The sequence below is a fragment of the Hippocampus guttulatus genome, chromosome 17 (assembly GCF_054856545.1).
Source record: "Hippocampus guttulatus isolate MCC_2025c chromosome 17, RoL_Hgut_1.0, whole genome shotgun sequence".
Classification (NCBI taxonomy): Eukaryota; Metazoa; Chordata; class Actinopteri; order Syngnathiformes; family Syngnathidae; genus Hippocampus; species Hippocampus guttulatus.
This window is the reverse complement of record NC_141277.1, coordinates 10,362,030-10,388,454: the sequence shown is the minus strand read 5'-3', so window position 1 is coordinate 10,388,454 and position 26,425 is coordinate 10,362,030. Positions and strand designations below refer to the sequence as shown.

General features: G+C 41.6%; 1 protein-coding gene across 2 annotated transcripts in view; it reads right to left on the bottom strand.

The window, feature by feature from the left end:
• cntfr (ciliary neurotrophic factor receptor) overlaps positions 1-26,425 on the bottom strand; it is a 188,833-nt gene that overhangs the window by 118,505 nt on the left and 43,903 nt on the right. The gene's annotated exons all lie outside the window — the stretch shown is intronic.

Below are 26,425 nucleotides of genomic sequence, written 5' to 3'. Positions count from 1 at the left end.
CTCTCTGTCTGTCTTTATCTGCTCCCACTGGGATGTTGTCTGTTGTGACCTTTTCTCCAACCTTTTTTTTTGTTTTGCCTTATTTGAAAAGCTTTCTTGGTTTGCAATGCTGTTCAAATCCCTATTGGGATTCGTTGTATTGTGTTTTTTAATATTGTTATTTCTGTCTTTGTTTCTCTTTCTCTGGACATCAGACTAATGGTTTCATCCTCTCTGGGATGGGCTCTGAACAGAGGCTCTTAAAGGGATAGCACAGCATAAACAAACACACCCGCCTTGCAGCGCAACCGACTCTTTGAGCCATCTAATGTATTTTTCATTTATTAGGACTGGGGTTATGGCTTTCTGATGATTAATGGATTCTTCAAACGACTTCCATGAAAGCGTCCGGAGGGGTGTGGCCTGTACATGCATGCATGCTTGCATGAAGCCACCCAAAGTTGATTTGGATGTGGCCTTTTTTTTTTAAACATTTTTAACACATGATGTGAGATCATTCACAGGGCGTGTTCTAAACAATCAATCATTCACACTCAGATTCGCACATTTGTGCAATTTGCCATGGAAGATTTTGGTGACGAACGCAAGCACGACTTGACTCTCTCTTGAAGCGGTTTTTTGAAACAATAAAAAATGCATTGTCTGATTGGGTTTTTTGGTTTTGTAATACCAGCGAGTCTTTATAAAACAACCAACCATTAATATGACATTTTATCGTCCCATTGTCCTTGTCAAAACCTCGGAATAAAGAAGTTTTGCCAAAGCAAAATTTGCATTCTGCTGTTGTTGTTTTTTTTTAAATTATTTGCCAGTTTTGTGACATGCTCTGTGAATTTTAAGGCAAATGTTGATTTGGTCAATGTAACACTATCATATATATACAGTATATATATATATATGTGTGTGTGTTCTACATACTTGGCCAATAAAAATGATTCTATTTCTGATATATATATATATATATATATATATGCTTGTGTGCCTTACTGCGAGTGTGAAAAGGCTGAGGGCTAGCTTATAGCTGATAGGATGTGCGCTAATGTCTTTTTAACTGAATTGAATTTTTCCCGATTAAATATATTGAATCGGAATGACAGGATGGATTTGATACTAAATAGCGTGAGCACAAGTTTTCATCTCCGCAAAGGCTCAAAGTCACTAATGTTGGCAGCCAAGCAGCTGGCTGTCATCCATTGAGCAGGTGTTCCACAGCACATCAGCATTAATGGCCGAGATGAATTAATCAGCTTTAAAGGTGATCCTATTTTAACTGCTCTTTTTTCCTACTCGTATGCTGGGGGGGGGGGGGGGGTCACTCCTTCTGCAACTAACCCTCTAGATTTCTTGCCCACCCAACATACAGGCTTTTGCATTTCCTCTTTATTTGTTTTTTTTTTACCGAGGAACTCTTATCTCACTTGACAGGGTAAGCTTGCCCATGAATGTTGGCTGAAAAAAAACAAAGAACATGTCCACATGTGCAGAACAGAGTGAGCATAGAAAGCAAAGTGAAATTCCTTGTTCTTTGGATGGAGGAGTTCAACTGTTACAAACCGCTGTCGCCTCCCATTTGCGCTCTTTTTTTTTTCTCCCCGTGGCTACGCTGCGTTATCCTTTTTTAAATCTATAAGCTTCTCCATTCCACTCATTGTAATGTTTGCCTTTTACTTTTGATTGATCTCGTATTTATTCATCAACATCGATCACACTTATTTCTTATCTGCTCCCCTTTTGTTAGGCTTTCATCTTAAGCCGCGTTTCATCATGAGAGAAAGAAAGCAACATCGGTAATTCTCCATGATGTTCAAGAACACAAAAAGGCTTTTTATACTCCCCCTGAATTTCAAACTTACTAACTTAGTGAAAGACTCGTGCAATGAGCGCAACTGCAGGAACAAACAAACTTGCGGTTTCAAAGCACAACGAAAAATTGGAAATCTGATAATTGCTCTCTGTCATTCTATTGTCCTTCACATACTTGACAGCAAGTAGAAGAAGGCTGATTACCCAACTTGCCTCAGTATGGCCAACCGACACAGCCACTTTCTGTGAGGCATAACAAATTTGAATTTAACAGCAATATGAGATTGGGGCCATGTTCTCACACTTGTACTTGAGCGTAGGTGGGAAAAAATATATTGGGCATCCATCTCAGCTCAGTTTGACTTCTTCAGTTTGCTTTTTGGGGTTTTTTCGGTGCGTGTTTGTTTTTAAACTCACCACACCCATTTTGTTTGACTTCAAGAATCAGCTCTCAATCGCAAAGCAAACTTGATTTACTCATTAAAAAAAAAAAAGCCTTGAGAATGCCGGTAGTTTGTCATGGTGATCAAATAAATGTCTTGTCTAAATGGATTTTATGTTGTCTTGCTGCTATAAAAGTCGTGACTAGATCTACATCGTGAAATTGGGCTCCCCATTAACCGCACACAAATACTTCTCGGATGACCTGGACAGAGGAACATTTTCTAGGGAGTTAATGTCATGTGAGTTGGTGGCGCTAGAAGGTTCAGTAAAAGTAAAAATTATTACATTATATTGGGAAGTTCCAACTCTTAGCCAGTGGCGTGCAAAGGATGGGGCCGACGTGGCATGAAAACTCCCCCCTTGGGTCAATTACGAGTGTTCCATCAACCTGCCACGCATGTTTTTTGGAATGTGGGAGAAAAATCCGAGTACCCGGAGAAAACCCACACAGGCACGGGAAGAACATGCAAACTCCACACAGGAAGGCCGGAGCCGGAATCAAACCCTGTACCTCTGCACTCTGAGGCCGAAGCGCTAACCAGTCGCCCACCGGGCCGCCCTGACCAAATAATCGTCATCATTTTCATTCTATATTCGGTTCAAAAAATACAATAGCATTTAACAACGAGGTGCTACCGAAAGTACATATACTGTTGTCCGGCTTCATCCATTGTACTCTGTATAATAATTGGCATGTTGACTGCTCAATCAATCTTAAAACAGAGACAGAGTGCCTGCCGGAAGGCAGTGCTGAAGGAGAAACTGAAGACACAGTGCAGGGGAGCAATACGTGAGCCAAGTGAGCTAGTCAGAGCCTGCAGAGTTTTACAATTCGGCCATAAGTCCCAAGAAGGGGATGACTGGAGAAAAGAATCAGTCTGGTGCCTGGCGCCTGTTAAAATGCTTTGGAACATGCGTGACTGAGACTGGCATAAGAAAAATGGAAAGAAAATGCGTCTCGTAATGCACATCACTGTCATTGTTGTCATGGTTCTGTTTGTGACCAACAGGTGGCACTGTTGGGCTCCCCCTGCAGCTGCACACCTGTTGGTCATTGTGTCATTAGTTGTCTGTATAAAAGGACTCCTGGCACGATTACTCAGTGTCGGGTCATTGTTGCTGTTGTGTGTTGTTGAGTGCATGTGTCATGTTTTGTTTGCTACTTTGTTTCCTGTGATTTCTAGACTATTTGAGTGAGTTTTTTTAGTTTGTTTCTCCTGTGTAGTCCGGTTTGTGTTTTTTGTTAAATACATCTTTGTCAAGTTCACCCTGCTCCTTCCTCCTGCCTGCTTTTTGGGGTCCTCCACCACCACGCTACATGACAATTGTGTTTCTTTTGAAATGTCTTTGTTACCGATTTGTTGCTTTACTGTTGTATATGTTAGTTGCTCCATGTACAGCACTTTGTATGCAGCGATGGCTGTTTGAAAGTGCTCTATACAGTTGAGTTGAGAAACTCGTAACGTTGTTTGCTGGAAAACCCAATCTAATTTTCAAAATGTGATATTTTCAGATAAATTGGGAGCAAAAAAAATACAAATATATACAGTATATATATATATATATATATATATATATATATATATATATACTGTATATATATATAAATGAATTAGAAAACGCCTACAGACTCATTGAGGGACAAACACAATTTTTAAAAAGTTGAATTGTTGGCTTTGAAAGGCAACATTTTTAAAGTCACTCGTACATTTTTTTTTGTTTGCTTTTTTTTTGTTTTCATCATCTTTTGTACATCTACATTTTTCAGTTAAGAAGGTCTCATTAAAGGGGCTAAAATTAAGGTACTAATGCGTTTTGTGTGCCAGGCCCCAAAAGTCCAGTTTGCAGTCCAGTTCACACTTTAAGTTGTACATATGAAAAGTGAGCACCAGATTGAGTTATTGGTGCCACGTGTTGTTTCCTGGTCCTTTAATCTCTGTCAAGTTTATTAGTGAAACGTCCAACAAAAATAACACCACCAGGCAATGGTGTGAGGGGTCGTAGCGGGCACACTGAGAAAAAAAAACAACTTTGCACAGTGCACCGCAGCGACAAAGCAACCACCCTAGCAGGGGTTTCCAGAAGGGTTGCAAGCCGAAAACATGTGCCATTTATCCCAGCGTACACTCCAACAGACAAATAATAGATGTGCTCGGGCATCCAAGTGTGTCAAAATGACAAGCAGTTGGACCGCGTGAAGCTTCCCTAAGTAACAACAGAAATAAATAATATGAGTTGAGTAGACAAGTTCTGAAGGTGAAGGTCTCACAACATGCTTTTGTGTGAAAATGTGCATGTCATTTTTTTTCATTGCATGGTGTAGTTTATAGCTACAGCCCGACATCAGGAGTTTATGTTTTTATTGAGGCTTTTTCGTTGTCGAGTTTATCCTTCCCCAGTGTGAGTTTCCTTCCACAGGCCATAAACAAGCAAGTTAGGTTAATTACAGACACTAACAGGCTTGTATTACACTAATAATGTTCATATTAGACATAGCACGTTCTGTAGGGTTGATGCCAAACAAAACAATGTTGGGTTTTTTTTTGGTTTGTTTGCTTGTCCTGCCGAGTCAACATTCAGTAAATCCAGTCTACATAAAAACATTTATTTTTGGTTGTTAAAAACAAACCATGTTTTTAGCATTTATATATTTGTATTTATTTATTTATTTATGTTTGAGGTTGCACCGCGGCCCAGTGGTTTGCGCGTCGACCTCACAGTGCAGCGGTACTGGGTTCAATTCCAGCTCCGGCCTCCCTGTGTGGAGTTTGCATGTTCTCCCCGGGCCTGCGTGGGTTTTCTCCGGGTACTTTGGTTTCCTCCCACATTCCAAAAACATGCATGGCAGGCTGATTGAACATTCGAAATTGTCCCTAGATGTGAGTGTGAGCATGGATGGTTGTTCGTATCTATGTGCCCTGCGATTGGATGGCATCCGGTTCAGGGTGTGTACCCCCCCCCCAACCCCCTGCGGCCCAAAGACAGCTGGGATAAGCTCCAACATAACCCCGACCGACCCTTGTGAGGATATGCACATTAAAAAAGTGCATCGATGGATGAATATATTTATTCCATAAAGAATATCGGGGAATATTATTACTGCTAATAATAATGATCGAATGTTATCTCTGTGTACTTCTTGTATCCGTGCATTAATTTACTGTTGCGCAAATTTTGCAAGACCGGGTGTAATTTATTTGGCTTAACAACAATAATTTCATTGCACAGAGCAAAGAAAAAAACACAAGGCTGTTTTCTTTTTCTTTTTAGATCAGAATTGAGTGTGACTTTATGACGGCCATAATAGCAAGTAATGTGATGGGGACACGGTTAAGGGTTACCGAAAGAACAGTCATTCGTCCATAAAATGCTGACCGTGACCATGATGATGTGATGATGTCATTACGTGCACCTCTGCAACAATAAAATGAGCCCTCTCCTTGTCAGAGAGCACAGAAACAACTTTAAGACTCAGGGAGCCTGAATAATTTTTACGTGAATTCCCAAGATGCACCTCAACCGTGCACCTGCACACTCTGGAGAGTGCATTTGGGAGCTTTCATGCATTCAAGAAGCCACGTTCTTATGGGCCACCTGTGACTGAGGTTTGCATTACTGTGTGTGATTGAGATTGCGTGTGGCCGCCACGGTGGCTGTCGGGGATGCGTGAGTGACTGGCAGCTCATATGTATTTCATCAAAGATCATATCACGCAGAATGACAGAGGGTGAAATTAAAATTGCTTCCCTTGTCAGACCATCACAATTCCCATATCGGCTCTTGATTTCGTAAGTGTTGCTTTGCCCGTCAAAATCCAAACGGTGTGCGTCGACGTGTGCGAGCCCATTTTCAACCATTGTGCGTGCACGTGTGTGTGTGTGTGTGTGTGTGTGTGTGCTGGAAACTGCAGGGGTATTTAAAGCGTCTGTCAGCAAACAATATGATTTTGAAATGTGACAGCCTCAGATTACTCACAAAAAGACAGCCCACAGGCGGTTCGCGACACAATCGCCCAAACTCAATACAACCCGTCTCCCCAATGCCTGACTATCCCTTCCATTCATTTACCCCTCCCTGCTCTGCCCAACCCGCATATTTATTTATTCATCTCTTATTGGAGGCAAAAAGGACTGAATAGGCATGATTCCTTCGGCTGCTTAATTAAAATATATAATTCATTGCCGCATCAAATGATTTTGACGCCACTGCGTCTTTGTGGAGTCCCATTTGGGATCATTTGCATTTAAATTGGAAAACCAGGAGCGAAATACACTAGGTGGGTTATGGTGTGTTTGTGAAGATAGAAGGCATTTCTCTCTCCAAGAAATCCACATGAGTAGGTTCTCCCTTCCTTTCTAGCTGACTTTGCCATGAAAAGAAATGACAGAAAATGACACAAAGCAGCCAAAGCAACAGCACGAGCGAGTGCCACTCGTTCCTTGAGCAATTCCGGACCAGACTAATGAGTAGACTGTCGCCGACAAAACATCCCCGGTTCTCACTCTAAAATCTAATTCTTCTGCCAGGGCGATGCAAACAAGGATTCCAAACAATGAAAGACAGATTTTCACATCCCAGACGTGAACTTCGACGCACGTCAAACGTTTGAAAAATTTGAATGAGGATGACCAACATGGAAGTACGTGCCTGAGCATGACAGCAAAAGCTCTCCGCATATAATATTTTCCTCAAGTCAGGGACCAAATACGTTTTCCAAAGACAAAGACGAGTCGTATGTCCCTGGTGCTTTCGGAGGGGGGGTATCTTTATTTCATCATCTTCAAAAGTGAAGAAGCTCACCAATCCTGGGGAAACGTTGACACATCAAAAAAAAAGGTCTTCGCTCCAGATAAAATATCCTTCTCCTTTACTTCACAGTGATCCGACTTCACTAAACGACTTGTTTCTGATGTTTTGTCCTTCCTGTGGGCAATTGACATCACACTGGAAGAGTGCAAGACATTGAAAGAAGGGCCCTAAGTTATTATTAGCCGAAATAAATTATTCATGAAATAACCACATTAAAATTAATCCATGCGGTTATTGATTACTGGCTTTTTTTTTTTTTGCATTTGAAGAAAATATTGACTCGAAGTAGGTCAGCGTTTGAACTTCCAGTTGGACCGTACTTTCCGAGAAGCGCCCCCTAATGGTCAGGTCTATATCTATGGTGTTGAAAAAAAAGCTTGGACGCAAATCTATTAACTCTTTTTGGACACTCAAATGTCTGAGAAGTTGTTGACGCCGCAAGAACCTCGTTGCATTATGTCGCCTCAACAATAAAAGTGCTTTATTTTCATTTTTAATAAGTTTGATACATTTCAACAGGACTGTTGTTAAGAGTCAATCAATGTCGCCCTTCATTCTGGAAGGAAGCTTGTGAGCTATGGTGGAACGCTTGAGTGAAGGTTATTTACAACCTACTACGCCATCTCATCAGTACATCCCTTTTTTTTATTGCAGCACTCACAGACCTTTGAAATGGCGTTCGAGCAGATGAGATAATGACATCCGTTAGCTTTTCGTCAAGTATTGAAGCCTTTTCTCTTGTCGGGGCGGGGCTCAGCACGAGCGCAGGCAATGCAGCTGTAACCTTCCGATGAATGACAGGGTAATAAATTAGCAATTAATTTCGCAAATTACATTTGCAATTATTACGGGGGGGTGTTAGTAAATTGCGCTCTATTATAGCTATACAAGTTATAATATCAACTTTAACGATCGGGCGTGTGGTAACCCAAGCCAGTTAACATTTTTGTTTGTTTTTTTTCATCGTGGTTTTGGAGATGCAAGGATTCTGCCCAAGGGCAACAATATGGTGTATTTCAGCAGAATATACATCCATCCAATTTCGAATCCGCTTTTCCTCACCAGGGTCGCGGGAATGTTGGAGCCTATCCCAGGTGTCTTCGGGCAGTAGGCGGGGGGCACCCTGAACCGGTTGCCAGCCAATCGCAGGGCACACATAGACGAACAACCATTCACGCTCACAGTCACACCGAGGGACAATTTCGAGTCTTCCATCAACCTGCCATGCATGTTTTTGAAATGTGGGGGGAAATCATGCAAACTCCACTTCGGAACGCCAGAGCCGGAATCGAACCCTGCACCTCTGCACTGTGAGGCAGACGTGCTAACCAGTCACCCACTGTGCTGCCCGGTATCATACACAGAAGCTTATAAGGAATAGCTTATAATAAAATGTCATCACATGATGACGCGGTTACTTTGTGATGCCTTGAAGACGAAAAATTAGACATAAATATATATCTCGTTATCCCTCTGTTGTGTCCTGGGGTTACTTTTCACTGGACCCTAATAGACACATTTATACACATCTGCATCCACCTAATAACAGACTGTTGATTTTTGGAAGCCCTAATGGCATGCTCCCTTCTGAATAATAAGACTTCCTTATTCGCTCGATGCTTTGCTTTGCTTGGCAGCATTAATTCTCTCATCAATCATGTTGGGGATTTTGCTGCAGGTTAGCCACAGGGGAGCAGAACTGGGGGCGGCGGGTGGCATTTTGGGCTCTGCGCATAGACAGTCTCATCAATGCCGCGCAGCGCTGGCGTTTGGCATTGGAGAGTGTTGAAAGCGGGATGACGGTGACCTTTTTTCGCCGGTAGTCTGGCTGTAATTGGCCGCTAAAGACAATGTCAATCGTATCTTGAGAGGTAGCGGGGGTGGTGGGGGGTGTGGTGGTGGTGGGGGGGGGGGGGGTCGAGCCAATAAACGCTGTCTCATTCACACACATCCAATCTGGAATGCACATGCTTGTGGATGACGGCGACTGGCTCGAGGTGATAAAGTGAAGTATTGATCACGTGACCGTGTTCAGCTGGCTGAGATTTAGAGGACCGAGCGAGGTCCGCAATGATGCGTCATGCATGCTTCACCACTTGTTGTAGTGGTTGTGGTGGTTTCCCGCATTACATGGTTTCTATATTTAACTTGTCGATTCTTCACACCTGGTACATAACAGCAGTATGTCCAAAAAGCATTTCTTTGCGCTCGTTAAACTCACAACCAATTACTTGCGAAGTAAAATATGTAATTAATATGTAATAATTAATGGAACCCGAAAACATCGTCGTCAAGGCATCGTGGATGTATCAGGCAGTAAATCTCGGATGTGCATGAATGTGATATTGTGTGTTTTTTTTAATTCATTTGAGCATGACAGTGTGTGTACTTGTGCATGTGAGAGTGTTTTTTGTCTCCACCCAGCCATCTGGACCTCCTTGTGTGTCTAGAAGCAGATTTAGGTGGTTAGAAACTCTGGAAAAACACGGTGTTACCTCCAGCCCTCTCACCTCTGAACTCTATAAGTGTATCAAAGCAAAGAAAACAGAGCACTTTGTGTGTCGATGTGTGTGCGTGTCTACGTGTGATTTGAGTGTGTGTGCGTCAGCATTCTTAAGGCCTATAAGGCTTTGAATGATGGGTGTAGACTCCCCTTTGTGAACAGGGAGCCTCCGGGAGCTGCGCAGCATGTGTGTGTGTGTTTGCCTGCTTATTGTGTGTGTGTGTGTGTTTGTGTGAGGAGAGAGAGAGAGAGAGAGTGAGAGAGTGTGATGTACGGGCTGTGATGTTCTGAACAGAAGTGTTTTTACAGGGAGTTAATCAGAACCAGAGATGAGGACTTGCCCGCGGAGGATGAAGTGTGCACACATGCGCGCACACGAGCGCGCATATTTGCAGCCGTTCCCAAATTGAATATTGGCGTCCTAACCTGCAACGGGTCTCTGATGCCATTTTTTGGGCCATGATTGGATACATTGATAGAACCTTCCAATTTTACTTCAGCATAAAAAGTGTATCAAATAATAATTGTTCGTTTGCAGCAAGTAGCATTTCTTGATATGTTGCATACAACTTGATATCTCGTCCTCATATGTATTTCTCCATTGCGAGACTAATAAAGGATTTCTTATCTTATATACTATATACACTGTATATATATATATATATATATATATATATATATATATTCATTCATTCATATTCATTCATTCATCTTCCGAACCGCTTCATCCTCACTAGGGTCGCGGGGGTGCTGGAGCCTATCCCATACCTGTCAACTCATACGGTTTAGCCATAGTTCATACGGATTTTGTGGCGAATCTTACGTATATGGCCGTATCGCACAAATCATACGGATTCTGAAAATTTCCGTTTTTTTGTGTTTTCTTCCCCCCCTGACAGGTAGTTCCGTTTGCTTTTGCCCAGAACGGTGCTCGTCTACTCGAATGCTTTCATTTCCGGAATACAACTCTGAACACAGTAATGCCACTAAGTAGAATGATGATTAGACATTAACCAGACATTGTATTATGGAGATCTACAATAAATATCATTGAAAATTTCGTGGGTTTTTTTCTGTGCCGTTATTTTGACATAAAATGCTTTGGTATGTTATAAGGATTTTTTGCTCTTTATACGGATTTTTTTGGTAGTTTATACAGGTTGGCGCTCCGAAAAGTTGACAGGTATGCTATCCCAGCTGTCTTCGGGCAGTAGGCGGGGGACACCCCGAATTGGTAGCCAGCCAATCGCAGGGTACACAGAGACGAACAACCATGCACGCCCTCACTCACACCTAGGGACAATTTTGAGTGATCAATCAGCCTGCCATGCATGTTTTTGGAATGTGGGAGGAAACCGGCGTACCCGGAGAAAAACCACGCAGGCCCGGGGAGAACATATATGTGTATATATAATCACTTTTGTGTTAATTTAGGTGGAATCTATTTAAAACAGAGATGCCCATGTTAATATACTATACTGAAAATAATAGTAACAGTCATACTCACATTAACACCTACGGACAATTTTTGGTTGAACAAATAATTGCTCATTGACCAATATGCCTAAATTCAAAAGTGTGGACATCTGCACATCCGGCTTGAGCTGACATCAACTCTTAAAATGTTCGCCGTTTTATGCAGTTTCATTCATACATTGAGTTCTTTGAAAATGTGTCAGTAATGCAGTCATTCACAATTTGAGCTCAAATTCGGTGCTAAACACAGATAAATAACAGTAGACTTACTCCTAATAATATACTGCGATCTAACGAAAAGATGGACAGTCTCTGAAAAATTGCAAGAATGCCGCACCACACTCCAGTTTGGGTGGAGTTTGTCAATGTTTGCATTCAAGATAGCTGAATCCCAAACATATGCACACTCTCAAATGTGAAGATGACGACAGAACATTGAGACAGATGCAAAGTGCAAGGTAACAGATAAAGATAAGATACTCAAAAGAGAAAAATGTCCTGTTGAATTGCAGATGTGTGTCTTTGCGCAAAGACGTGTGTGCCTGTGCGCGTGTGCGCGCCCCCCGGCAGGAATGCAAGTGGATGAGTGGTTCTATGCTTATGTTGGAGACTAAAAACAGCATATTGACTCAACCGGTTTGCGAAGCCATTTAGGTAAATATAGCCAATACAGTAGATGCACAGACTGCGCTTATGTACTTTTCCATAAAAAGGTTACTTGTATGTGTAGGGTTGATTCCAATGAGCATCATGTGGGCACGTCTCAAAGACGAGTCGCTCTCGAGCATAAATCCCACGCACACACGTATTTTGCCGACATCTTGACAAGTGACGGTAAGTGAGGAAAATGACACACATTTGCACACTGATGTACTGCAGGTTTTTTGTGTGCAAACGTGATTGATTATCACATGTGCCTGAAAGTTGATCGACGAACCGCGTGCGCCCAGGATTGCAAATTTAGCTCGGACAATTCGACTTGATCAAACCTGAGATGAATTGCGAATTGGTGTCTTTAAATAGCGCATCTGAATGGCGGGTGCAAACCAGGCATGCAAGGCGGTGGGAAGATGAGAGATGGCGGGGGGGAACTTTTATACATGTGCAGACAGTTGTGAGTATACAGCACACACTTTAACTGAATTTCTTCTTTACAATACAGTCTGAGTATACCTCAGAGGTGAAATAAATGCATACCACTTGTACGGAGCAGAATGTCCAAATGAAGTACAAGTAATGTATTTCATATGTGCTATAAATACAAATGTGATTCATAGAAAAGTGTTCCAATGATTTGCATTTCATTTCGATTCATTTCACAATGATTTGTCCATACGACCCATTCACAAGTATTAACTTGATTAGCTATCACCGCAGGAAGTTGCCAATGTCGTAGCTCTACGACATAATTCAAGATGAAATCTAATTGGTTGAATCGAATGAATGGCGTAAAAATATAATTGGATTTCTGATCCGTTGTAGGACAAGGTTCTCTACTGTACTTGATGTGGATCATTTTTTAACGTATCTTTTGCTTTGAAGCGCAATACCCTGATTGGACATGTCATCAGGTATACACCCTCAAGAATGTAACAATTGCATTTATTTATTTATTTTCATTACAGTATTATATTTTTATTTCTTTTATAATGAAGGCCACAGAGAGCTGATTAATTGCCTTTGAGCTGGAGAATTGATCGACTGTACCATGTGACGTCATTGCTTCCTTTCTTGCTTGGGGCAAATCACTCCATTAAGCATGTCGAGTTCACTCTTCCGAATCAATAACTATTGCTGTTAGAAAAGGGGCATTCATGAATGTCGAATGTGTTATGACGATCATAAATTGTAACGCCGTAACATTCTGAAGTACCGGGCAAGCATCAGGAGGAGGCCATCGAACGCCACGCTCGAGTGCTCGGGAGCTGAGAATTTTCGAGCTGAGCAGCTCCGTTTCGCAGAATTTGACGTCGTCACTTTTGCTGACTAAACGCTGATGTCATTTTCTCAGCTCAGCCTTTTGTCAATATGAGCGTTGTCATTTATGAGCTCATTCCGCTTGCAGTCTTGAACCGCATGCCCGATAGGTACACATGCTGTCAGCTGGCCCCTTTTCTTTTTTCGCAGTGATGTTCTAATTCAACATTTGAACCGGAGCTCTCTGCCTCTCTCACTCTGTGTCGGCATCTCGTATTCCGCTTCTCTCCTTCTGCCGATCTGTCATCCTCTTCACCTCCCATCTACCCTTGTCTGTTCGCTCTCCTCAAACACTCTCACATCTGTCGACTTTTGCTTTTCAGTAACTCCACCTTTACTCCCTATCGACTTCTCTATTTTTTTTTTTAGATTCTCTCTGCCTCTCTATTTCTCTCTCTCTCCACCTTGCTATAAATTGCCCGCTACATCCGGTGTCGTCGTCGAGTAAACGCCGATGACAGCAAGAGTCCCGTACCTTCCCCGAGGGGTCGTTCTTACGATGACACAAGAGTGACTAAGCAGGGGCAGTGAGAACGCTTGAATGTACAATGCTTCTCTCTCAGTGACTACATTACGATGTCATCTGTGTTCATCTGGTCTGACATTGCAGCACTGTAAACCAAGTCGTTCAAATCTGGTCTCCCAGTTCTGAGGCTCGGGTTAAAATCTCAGCTATGGTTCTGTGGATTCTCTCCAGGTTTGCCGACTTTCGACCACATTCCAAAAGCTAGCATGTTAGAACCTATGGCTCGCGAGCCAGGTGTGGCTCTTTTGATGATTGCATCTGGCTCGCAGATAAAACAAAATATTCTCGCTTGAAAGAAGGGATGCCTTTTTAGTATTCAGAGCCATTACATGTACTTCTTTTGTTTTCAATCAATCAATCAAAACCTTTATTTTACTCAAACATAAAAATCCACTGAAATCACTGGGGGGGGGGGGGGGGGGGGTTGTTTTGTTTTGTTTATTTCCAAGGGTGATCTGGCCAAGAAACACGTTTTATGAATTGTTGGGGTTTTTTTCATAGCAGTGGAACAGAACAGCCATAATTAGGTTTGTTATGACAACTGTAATGACCCACCCGTAGGCTAGCCAATATCATTGCGTGCACCTCATGCGGAATGCCCAGAACGTTGGTAAAAATCAGTTAAGGTTCACTATTGTACACCCGTCACAATGATGTCAACAAACAAAAAGTATCAAAACGAACAGGCGTTATCCTTTATTGGAGACAGAGGCCCAAACAAAATAACCTCAACTGACGTGTTTTCGGTAACCCAGGCAGTACTTCATTGGATATTGACAGCTATCCTTTTTTCTCTTGCCTATGCAACATTAATTTCAATTATGTCAGGCTCACACCGTGTGAGTATATCTTTGTGTTATGGTCTGGAAGAGGCCTTATTCTGTTCCCAACACTTATTGCGCCTATTTCGTTTTGTTCCTGATTAAAACTATAATGATGCATTTCCAAATTTGCCAAAAGGGAGAAAGAAATCTGAATTTTGCCATCACTGATCGACACGGTCTAAATGCAGCCTGGAAACACGGTAATACGATTCAATTCCTGTGACTCTTATTTCCTTTCGAAAGTAATGATTGCTTCCTCTGGCACAAAAATGAGGCCCTGAAACCTCAGATGTTAATATGCTTAACATTATAAACAGGAATAGAAATGACAGGAAAAAACATGAATAGCCAATCAACATCACCCGTACAAATAAAGTTGAATTTCCGTCAGCCCGAGGTCATTTCCAAGGGGTCAGAATTCTTGTCGAGTTGTTGAAATTGGCTCTACCTGCATGATTGTTGAAAGAAGGAAGGAACATTTATTTGTTCACAGTGAGCTCCAAGTCAGTGGCTGTGGTTTCAAATGACTAGCTCTATTTTCATATAGGTCGTTGGTCATACAATTTGAAGAGATTAAAATAAAATAAGTAAATTGCGGAGACTAACGCGAGAGAGCAATGTAAATCTCAAAGGTAAATAAAACCGCGGAACATCAAAGACAAGTTGGATTGTGCGTGTGTGTGTGTGTGTGTGTGTGTGTGTGTGTGTGTGTGTGTGCTCCCTTGGCTCGGACAAGGTCTTGACAGATTTATCAGCATTCTCTTCCAAAAAAAAAACAAAAACGCACAAATACTACACAAACAAACACACACACACACACACACACACACACTTATGCACATGCGCACGTGCACACCCACTTGTACAAGCGCGCCCGTCCTTTCAATATTCATTAGCAAAGCAATCTGTTATACAGGCATGGCCAAGCGCTGCGCCTGCTGGCCACCTCTGTGCACACACCTTGCATCCGTTGTGGAAAATATCACATCAAAGCTGCTTGGAAGGTCAATCCCAAAGCAAAACAGTGGACAGAAAACAAGAGAGGCATACAGAAGTTAATAACTCCATGCTCGTCTTTATATGATGGCCGGAGAGACCGCTTTGCTTTGGAATAACATTTTCTTTCCTCTACCATGGCACGATGAAATTATAGCTCATTACTGTAACGTTCCAGACAATCAGAAGCATGAAGTCATTTTTGGAAAAGGCAATGTAACAAAGGCTGAAAATGAAAAAAAGAGGACGGAAACGTGGAATGACGGCATTGTACAATTACAGTGAAGCTATGCAAATCAAGTAAAGGAAACAATGAACAAAAATAGGAAGCTCCGCCCCCACAAAATAAATAAATAAGAAGAAAAGCCAGGATATTTCCCAGTTTAAAAGCAAACACTGACAACATCCATCTGACCAAAAAGTTTATTTTCTGGGCCCTAAAAAAGGGTTTCTCTGGATCAAAACGGCCAAGAACAATCAAAAATGTGCCTATGACCTTCGTGTGTAACTTTGGTCCTCATGAGAGTCATCACACGATTGTTGAGGAACAAAAAAAAAGGGTCAAGGCCAATCTCTTTCATTCAAACACCTTTCAGGAAATGGCCAATATAAGAATCGGATGCTGTGAGAAGCTCGCAACAAAGGAAGAAGTCACAGGGTCGGCGCTTCCTGTTGGCCTGCTGTCCTGCGTGCACAATCATTGGACCGCGTTCAGAAATACAATTAAAAAAAACAAAAAACAAAGAAAATATTTGTAAACGCTGATGCAGTAGATGCAGTTTTTTGGTACTGGTAGTAATTACAATACAGGTTTTTTTTTTTCTTTAGGCACGAAAAAAAATAATGGCAGTGAATGGCAACACACTCCATTGTAGCGGTTGATGCACAACTGTGACATTAAGATTAATTAATACAATCAAAAATAACATTTGAATGTTTGTCCACTCTAGTGACGGCTGTCCCTGAAATGGTATAGTTCTGTTGAAGGCAGAAACCAACATAAAGCAGTTTAAATAGAATTGATGACACATTTTTTTATTCGGTAGATACGCACATGCATAGTTGCATGGAACAAATGGACACACACACACACACTCTCTCTCTCTCTAAAAGCAAACATAATTGTGCTTGTAAAACTGTTTGTCAACCTTATATCATGAACTCTTCTAAGACTCTTATGCAACAGCACTGAGATACTCAACATGGAAAGAAAAAAAAATCCTGATCCTCTCATGGGAGTTGGGTCTCCCGCAGTGCTCAGCCAAATATTTATTAACACAAACTCCTTCATGTTTGGATGAATGACCGTATTTTCTGCACTATAAGGTAATCCCTTTGGAGAGCAGGGAATGGCAAAGATCACAACGGTGATCATTTTTGTTTTGCAAAGCGAGGTTCAACCTGTGTGTGGGAACTCTTTGGATGAAAACGTCAAAACAAGAGTTTGTCTTATGTTTGTGATGCGGAGAACCTTTACAGTTGACGGAGTTTTATAAGGCGTTAGGGACTTATTACACGGCCCCGGAACCAAATCTTGTGAAATGCGTGATTGACTCTGAGAACAACAGATGTAACTCAAAAGATGCATCATCTTTTGCCGTTGACACGAGTTCACACGAGGGTATTTGTTTTGTGACTTTGAATGAGCTCATTGCTCGATTTACAGAAATTAGCGGCACAGGACAAAAGCATGGAATGTGTTTCATGGTAAAGCTCATATTTTTGGATGTTTTACATTGTTTTGAGATTTTAGCCTTTGGGCTCAAACAGACAACAATGTAACATATCAAATTTTATTTTATTTTTTATTTTTTGCTAATGATTCACAAAATATCTTTCAAATGGGATTTTCTGTGTTGCCTTGTAGGAAAAAGCCAGAGGGTATGTGTGTTTCCTGATATTAGCACATTGCAGCTTATATGTTTAACAACACAATTGCGGTAAAAGCTTTTCACACTCCTATTTTTTCAATTGGCGTACGCACTGTGGAGAAAATTGAAAATATGTCAACAAAATGAGTGCTGCAAAACACAGCGCTTTTTGGGAAAGTAATAATTACCTCACGCCTTAGTGATAATTCCCAGCTGAGTTAAGGTTTCGGCGTACAAATGAATGAATTCCCTTTCCGTTTTTTACTCTGGGGAAAAGGTAAACACATCGGAATGAACTCACAATATTTCTCCTCCAAGCAGCTGCACCTGAAATCTCTTGATTTTTTGGTGTCGCTGTGACGGGTTTACACCGAGATGAATGTTCATCAAAATGTTTCTGGGTCTCATGCACAATAATTAGAGGCATACGCAAAGCTGATTCGATCACTTGTGTGAATTAGTGGAAAATTGCTACCAAAGCCCCTCCCACTTCTTTTAATTTCATGCATACTCCGACACACTCACGGTAATTACCCGAGTGCGTCGGTATCGCAGGAACCAACATTCAGTGAGTGACACACAAGAGCTCGGATCCAAGTTCTTTCCTTTGTACGGAAGGAAGTCTGATAGCGATTTGCATTTGAACAATTCCGACCCAACGTGTCACGCAGTGTGAAGTAATGGCGACACCACCTGCCGTCTGCCGCCTGACTTTGTCGCTCAAGAAGAAAAGCCAAAGAGAAGAGCGGAAATAAGACGTCAATATTCATTGCCGTTAACTTCCCAACGTCGAAGGAGATTAGTCGTTGCGCCCAACGTTTGCAGTAAGACTCATGTTTCCTATTTTTGGAGTTGCCTGTAATGTCACCGGTTTAGGATTTAATGGGGAGGGCTGTTGTTGCATTCAATGTAAGCCGAAAATGGATAAAACTGTCAGCTTAATGTCAGTGGATAGGAGAGGGATGGGACAAAGCGGAGAGAGAACTCATGTGGAGGAAGGAAAGAAAGTAACAGGAGAGGCTGTAATCAGCGACATGCTGCAACTCCCAGAGAATGGCAGCCGTTCAACCTTCGGAGCACGACATGGAACTCCTTATTTTCGAGATTCATTTTTCCATTCGTCTACCTATCAATCCCTCCATATAGCTGTTTGTCTTATGTTTGTGATGCGGAGAACCTAGCTGTGAAATGAGACTATTGATTCGTATTGGTGTGTGGTTTACTTGCAAACGTGCATGATTGAAGCGGAATTACATACAAAGCAATATTGCTTTGTAAGATCACCGTGCTCAAACCGGCACGCCGGTGCTGATTCGCGCTGAAGCCTCATTTGTCAGTGTTTCATCCCATAAACCAAGTGGGACCGTATGCATTGGAAATGAACTCTTTCTTCTCAAAAGCCATGACACACGTCATGGCTAATCTCTTCGATATCAAACGAGAGAGTGCTAGACAATGAGGATGGAGTTTAGGACAAATGGAATTGAATCATGGAACTGGTTGCCAGCCAATCGAACGGCACAAAGAGACGAATAACCATCCACGCTCACACTCACACCTAGGGACAATTTAGAGTGTTCAATCAGCCTGCCATGAAATGTTTTTGGAATGTGGGAGGAAACCGGATTACCCGGAGAAAACCCACGCAGGCACGGGGAGAACATTCAAACTCCACACAGGAAGGCCGGAGCTGGAATCGAACCTGGTACCTCTGCACTGTGAGGTCGATGCGCTAACCAATGACGTTTATTTGAGGGAGGAGCTAAATTTTGACTGGAACATCCGGTTTGTTATGAATAGTTTGATGGATTTTTTTTCCCCTTTCATATGATAGGTAAAAATATGACAGGCTTGTCTTTGGATGATCAATTAAAGTTCATTTACATTCGCTGTCAAATGCAAGTAAAAAGCAAATTTCTAATGATTAACAACTACGACATTATTGACAACTGTTTTATTTTTTATTTATTTATTTTTTTTAAAATGCAGACCTGCCGGTGCACTTATTTATTGTGCGCTTCCAGCTACTTTTCGTTGGGACACTTATTTACAGGCACTTTTCAATTTGTCGAGCGCGCCAACCATCTCATTTGATTTTCATCCCCCCTAATTCAACGTTTGACAGCCCCTAATGGCGACCTGGCAATGCATTTCGAGCTCCTTTGCTGTATTTTCCCCCCAGCCTGTTAATTTGCCCTCCTCCGCACAGTCACCCGTTCCAAACGCTCAATCCAATCCATGCATCCGTCTGCAGCTCACTCCTCCCGCCCGGATCATTCACTTCCTCCACTCTTCATCTTCATGCCTTCGTCATCTTCACCCGGCTACTGCTTACTCCGCCCTTTCATCATTCCTCCCCGCCTTCCTTTTTGTGAGATAATACATTTGGAGCCCCGGTGATCTATTGATTCTCTGAACTGAAACGCCTTTGAGAAAGGTAATTTTTTTGAAGGAGGCAAAGATTAGACGGAACCTCAGCACTTTTCAAGGTGAGCAGGGCTCCCCCGTCTTGTTTAAAGAGGGCGATGTTGGAATGAGCAATGACTTGAAGTACTCTAAATGCGTTTCCAGCTGTTCTAGTTTGCGTTGCAATCAGTGACGGCCTGACATGAAAAACGTTAACTGCCGTCGCTGCTCGGTAAATGGGAGCAAAACATTTTGCCTTGGCCCGAGGAGGTTATGGTTTGTTATGGTTTCGCCACTATGTACTGTGGGTCGAGGGGTCGGCAAGCTGCGGTTCCAAAGCCAGGTTAACGCACAGGTTAATGCTATGCCCTACAGGAACTTTATTAAAAACAAACATCACTCACACCTCATAGATGGCAGCTTACAACGGTGAGTGACAATGAACGTTGTCATGTTTTGGTTTGTGACCAACAGGTGGCACTGTAGGACTCTCCCTGCAGCTGCACACCTGTTGGTCGTTAAGTAATTATTGCTTTAAAAGGACTCCCGGCACGGCCACTCGGTGTCGGGTCACTGTTTGTTTGTTGGTTCCTGTCATGGTTCTGTTCCTGTTAGTTTTTTGCTTCAGTCATGGTTTTTTGTTTGATACTTTGGATTCGTTTTGTTGTTAGGACTTTGTTTGTTTAGGATTTAGTTCTTTGTATTTTATCAATATAATTTGTCAATTGCAACCGGCTCCTCCCTCCTGCCTGCTTTTTGGGGTCCACCACCACGCAACGTGACAAACGTGATGTCCACAGCCCTGATGTGCCGATGCTGTATGTTGAAGTTCAGGAGAAAAAAAAAAATCACACTAATCATTTTTTGTTATTTTTATTATTGTAATTAGGTATTGTTTTACAACTATACTGTATACTTGATATTGATAAAGAAATAGGCATTTTTAAGTCACATGGTGCGCTAACTGCACATTCTTCATATGATGACGGAACGTAAATGGATGATTTTAAGTTTGGCTTCATTTTATGAATATGAGCAGGACTCAAACATTGGCTTATTTTTTGTTTTTCATTTTTTTCTTGGGGGGGTTGTGTGGTATAGAGTCAAAATGGCTCTTTGAGTATTTTAGGTTGCCGACCCCGATGTCCACGCTTTCGTGATTAATAATTAAATAAATAAAGGTTAGTTCTAGCTTTGTTCTAGTTGAGAGCATCTTGTCCAAAATGACTTTGGTTTAGTGCAGGGTACAAAGAAATCTCAAGACTCTCAAAGCCTTTTGGACTGTAATGTTTTTAGCCACAGGTTATTTATTGCCTTCCAATCTGATAAAGAGCTCAAAGACACAAAAAAAAAAAAAAAGAAAACACCCAAGGGTGTCACCAAAAAGCAAAAAAATCACTGACTATTCTGATGTGAATGTCTCTGAACTCTGATATAAATCATAGTAAACATCTGCAAAAGGAGCTGAAACATGCAGTCCTTTTATCCTGAGACAGCTGGAGCGGTTTGTTGACGAGGAGTAGGCTAAAATAACTACTCGGGTACAAAAGTCTCGGCGAGGGTTACAGAACTCGTTTCGTTGCAGTGACTGCCTCAATAGGTGGCGAGACACAATATGACGTTGCGGGCGCTTTCAGTTTTGTGGAGGTAAGGTTCTTCAGTTTGATTTTAAAAAAACCCATCTGATTTAGATTTTTAATTCTCAGTCCATTTTTGTTCCTTCTGTCCGATTCAAGTTATTTCATTGAGCGTTATGGAGTTTTCTTGCTTTAATGGAGGGCCCCTGACAATACTCAAATTAACAAAGTACTATCAAGGCATTTCAATAAATGCTAAGTATCACTTATGATAGCTTGTGGAGCGCATTTATGATTGTCACATTTATTTTGTTGGAGTCATGGTGACTTATTGGAATTCAATATTTTCTTTCTTTCGAGAGTCTCACAGTTTTTTTGACAATCTCATTTAGCTGGAAGGTAGAGTGAATGATTGTTTGAATAATTGAATTAGCACACTGATTCATAGCTGAGCTGTAAAACCCTAATCTTCTCATAAAACCTCTCCCAGTGGCTAGGTTGCTAATCATTGAGGCTCTTTTGGATGTCTTTTCTCTGTGAATTGGCAGCAGTAACGACATTTTGAGATTTGCTCGGAGTCGAATGGGTTTTGCATGCGCTAGGAGATAGAAGGGTATTAAAGGGGCTGGCTGAGAGGCATGGTGACGAAGACATGGGAGGCGAAGCAGAGACAAAAGGGCTTGGATAAAGGAGGCTAAAGGAAGCCAATAAAAATAGGGAGGGGGGGGGGGAAATTTGTTATGTGATGAGGTAATTACATTTCATAGACTAAGCAAGAACGAGAGAGACGGCTTTGCAAATGGCTTGAGTGGCAAAAATTAGCAGAGCCGACAAGAGCACTTGGGCCCAGGTAATTTCTTTACACAATATTAGGCGATAGTGGTTTGCAGCCAATCCTGGAGCCTGCAGGGCCAAAGTGTGGATTAGTGGCCATCCTTTTATTTTATTCTCGATTGAAGTCTAGCGTCACTTTACACTAAAGGCCTAAAGGCAAGTAGCCCAGGGAGCTGATTTCACAGCAGCTTCCGCCGAAGGTGAGGTCACCTTTCACCCTAACCCTCTTACAGTCTCGAGTGTTTATGCGCTCGCCATCTGAGGGTTTGTGTCTCTTGCTGTTTTATGTATGTGCCTTCTACCCTTCAGCTAGCCGTGAGCCTCGCTCATGTATTTCGGCTTTATTTCCTCAACCGGCACTCTTATTGGCTTTTTGACCTGATGCGCCTCCAGAGGACTGCAGTTTATAAGAAGATAAGAAGAAGATAAGATCACTTTATCTGCGTTTTTTCAGGAATAGGCTAGCAAACAGCATCAGGTTATGCTTTATCTTATTTAATACTGGTATAACCATATTTTATCCTTTAGACTCACTTATAAAGGTCATTTTTGACTTTGAAGCCCCGCCCCCCATACAATCTCTATGTGAGTTTTTGAGAAACTAGAGGGACTCTCCTATGTCTAAATAGTTCAATTTAGACTTTTTAGAGCTTGCGTACATACTGCCACATTTTTTACAGTAGAATTGCCTGAGACCATCGAAGCTAAAAATCTCTTTTGGCAGGGCAAAATCTCACCTTTGGCTGACTTGCACACGTTCAACTTTCCACATGAGAGAAGTGGTTTAAAATATGGACGTCAAAGTTTTACTGTCAAAGTCGAGTCAAAATGGAAGGAAACTCAAGATAGGATGGAATTAAAAATGCTACATTGCCAGTAGGTGTGCACGTGGGTGTGAATGGTTGGTTTTTCGTCCACATCTGCAATTGGTTGGCGACCAGTCAAGAGCGTACCTCGACTCTCTAGAGTCAGCTCGAAGAGGCTTCAGCTCAAGGAAATGGATGAACGGACAAAACATTTGAATCAACTTACAAGTAGAAAGATAAAATTGCATGAAACATACTTTGCTAATACAGTAGCTAATTTGCTTTTTTTTTTTAAATTCAAGTTCACATGACTCAAAACCTACTGATAATGATCGCTTTTAGATTCATTTTGAAGTTTAAAATGAATACTTATTTTGGTATAAAGACAATCTTGAAAAAACAAAATCCCATTTATTTAGCTTTTTTTTTGGAGGATCTTGTATTTTATTGCTGCAAGTCCATTTTTTTAACAGAAACAATCAAACTGTACGGCTGAAAACAGCATTCCTAACGGATAAACACTCAGTTTTGTTTGGTTATGTTTTGCTGTGATTTATTGCACAGTCTCCATAAACAGGGACTCTAATGGCTGCAAAATATTACAAACACTGTCAGCATTGTGTACAGTCCAACTCCCTCACACACACACACACACACACACTCTCATACTCATGCTATTGAACACATTTGCTCATTGCCGTCCATACACCGAAGTAGCATCAATACAAACCACCCCCAGACATACTCAAACACATCATTTCGAACGTCAATGATGCTTCAACACCGCCATCCAGCACAGGAAGACGATGGAAGGAAAGAAAAGAAAATCATTACATGAAAAGCACAAAACAGCTCATACTGTATTTATCATGTGCATATATTTTTGACAGTCCATTCCATTTTACCCAAGTACATTGACAAAGGCATTTGCATATGTTTTATTGGAACATAGAGTATTTCAGGATGGGTCATTCACATTGTATATGTCTTTGGAGAGAAGACAGAGGTTAAATGAGGTCGCTGTCTGCCCCATAACGGAGCAGTTTGACGGTCAGCTTGCATAGCGGCTGGATGAAGTTATGGTTATGACTGATGACAAATGAGGATCGGACTGCTGCCTCGGTGCATGTTGCTACAGAATCGGCGCACCAAGGGCAGATCGATACGGATGGAAGGTCATGGTTTCAGTGATTTACTGTGGAGACATGAAGAGATGCTAAATATCTAATTGAATCAAACCTTAATGGTGGCCGCATGCTGACGTCAAGGACAGAAGGGTTTTACTCAGATGGTGAAGTCTACTCGTTAGCTCTGGGGGAGGCAAAGAACCGTATCCGTAACTTCAGATGACCACAGACAACTTACAAAAAAGGCAGTAGGACAATGTGACCTATCCCAGCCAGTCACCAAGGGTATACAGTAGTGCATGTAACCGTTGCATCGGACATCTACCGTATTTTTCAGATTATACATCGCTCCGGATTATAAATCGCACCAGCCAAAAAATGCATAATTAAGAAGGAAATAATATATAAGTTGCACTGGAGTATAAGTCACATTTATGGGGGAAATTGATTTGATAAAATCCAACACCAACAACATACTGTACGTCTTCTTGAAAAGCAATTTAAAATAAAATAGAACAGGCTGAATAAGTGGACGGTATACTAGCGTTGTATATGCGAGACTGCCAAAGAAGACCTCAGTGAGATGGGTGTCAGCTGGCATGGAGCAAGAAGGGTCGCCAGTGACCGGAACAAATGGAGGAGGCTCGTCGCCCAATGTTCCAAATAGGAGCGGGCGGAACTAACTAACTAACTAACTAATACTAGCGTTACTGACATGACTGACATGCCTGGTAATGTCAGTAACGACGTAACATATTAAGAGTTATTCAGATAACTCTAGCCTAAAGAACATGCTAACAAGTTTACCAAACTATCAGTTTCACTCCAAGTCACTAAATCCAATTAAATCTTCCTTCTCGGTGTCACTTTTAAACAACTCCCCAACTCGGGAGGTAGACGATGCGCCGCTTCCTCTTCTACGTTGCTTGCGTCAGACTCATCATCGATTTATCAACACAGACAATGTGGTTTAATGTGAAGATAACATGTGAAATGACATAATCATGTGTTAATAATTTCACAAATAAGTCGCTCCAGAGTATAAATTGCACCCCCGGCCAAACTATGAAAAAAACTGTGACTTATAGTCCGGAAAATACGGTAACATTTCTTTACGATACTGTATGTGTTAATTTGGCATAAAAGATGATTAATTGACACACCCATTCCAATAACAGTGATCGCTTCAATGAACTTTCTTAAAAGTATGCTTAAAAACAGAAAATTTGAACGTGACCCACAAATGTGTGTTCTATGCACATGAAATCTCTGAGGCAGCAAGGGGCAGAAAATGATGACATTGATGAGTACTTTTACGTTACGTGCATTCGACATTAGGGTTGAGGTCAAAATTATGATTTCTCAAACACTCAGACTAACCCGTTTTCATGCGTGAGCTGATGTGAATTACTCCCGCATACCTGGCATTTTGAATATCCAGATTTAAACGGGTCAGCGCAAAAATAAAACAGTCACTTTCCTCCTCCTCCATAAGTGTGCCGCTGTGCTGCGTCTTTGAGTTTCACCATGCTTGGATACATCTGCTCGTTTATTTCCGGCAAATTGCGCGCCAGACGTACAGACTTCGGCAAACGTATAAGTATGCCTGTATAATGGACCAGAGACAACAACAAAAAAATAATAATAATGTGAACACGCCATGGAGAAATCAATTTGTTGAAGTTAGTAAGCGGGATTACTTCCTGGACTCAAGATCCCTTGCAGATAGCATAAAGCATGCACAGAACACAAACCACTGCCCTGTTCAAAGAATTCTTGACTGCATGTAAAGGTAGTCATTGTTTTGTTAATACTCCTACACCAACGAAACTTAACTCAGTCCTTGAAATGAAATGATTAAAAGGAAATGGGCACAAATCTACCCATGTTCCACTGTAATACTCATTTGTACAGTACAATTTAAATCAGCGGTCGCTGTAAGGAAGGAGCCTATTGACTTTCACCCCCTCATACGGCGACGCATCGGATTGCCTAAGAGCGAGTGTGTCGTGACATTTTCCAAACCTTTGAAAAATAAAGCCGTCGGTATCACCAAGGTCCATTCAAACTTGTGCTCCACTGCGCCATCAGTGACCCATCAGCAAAGTCCCTTTATGCTTTAAGGACTCACAACTCAGTCATAAGAAAGATCCGCCTAATTTAAGATTAGCCCTAACCCACAACACATTATGTCTTTCGGCAAACATGGATCATTATTTTCTCAGGGGTTTCTCGGGTAGTTAGTTAAGCGCCTCTAACATATCTCATTGGGGTCTTTATGAATCACCTGTTACGATAAAATCTTTTCGCCAAGAATTAATTTGGTGCCTGGATACTGTGAATCCCTAATTAATATTGAGGGAACAGTAAATGGTTTAAGATGGCTAAATCCCATTGATATGAACGGGACAAAAAACAGCTCAAACGGTTTATCATGTTCTTGCTT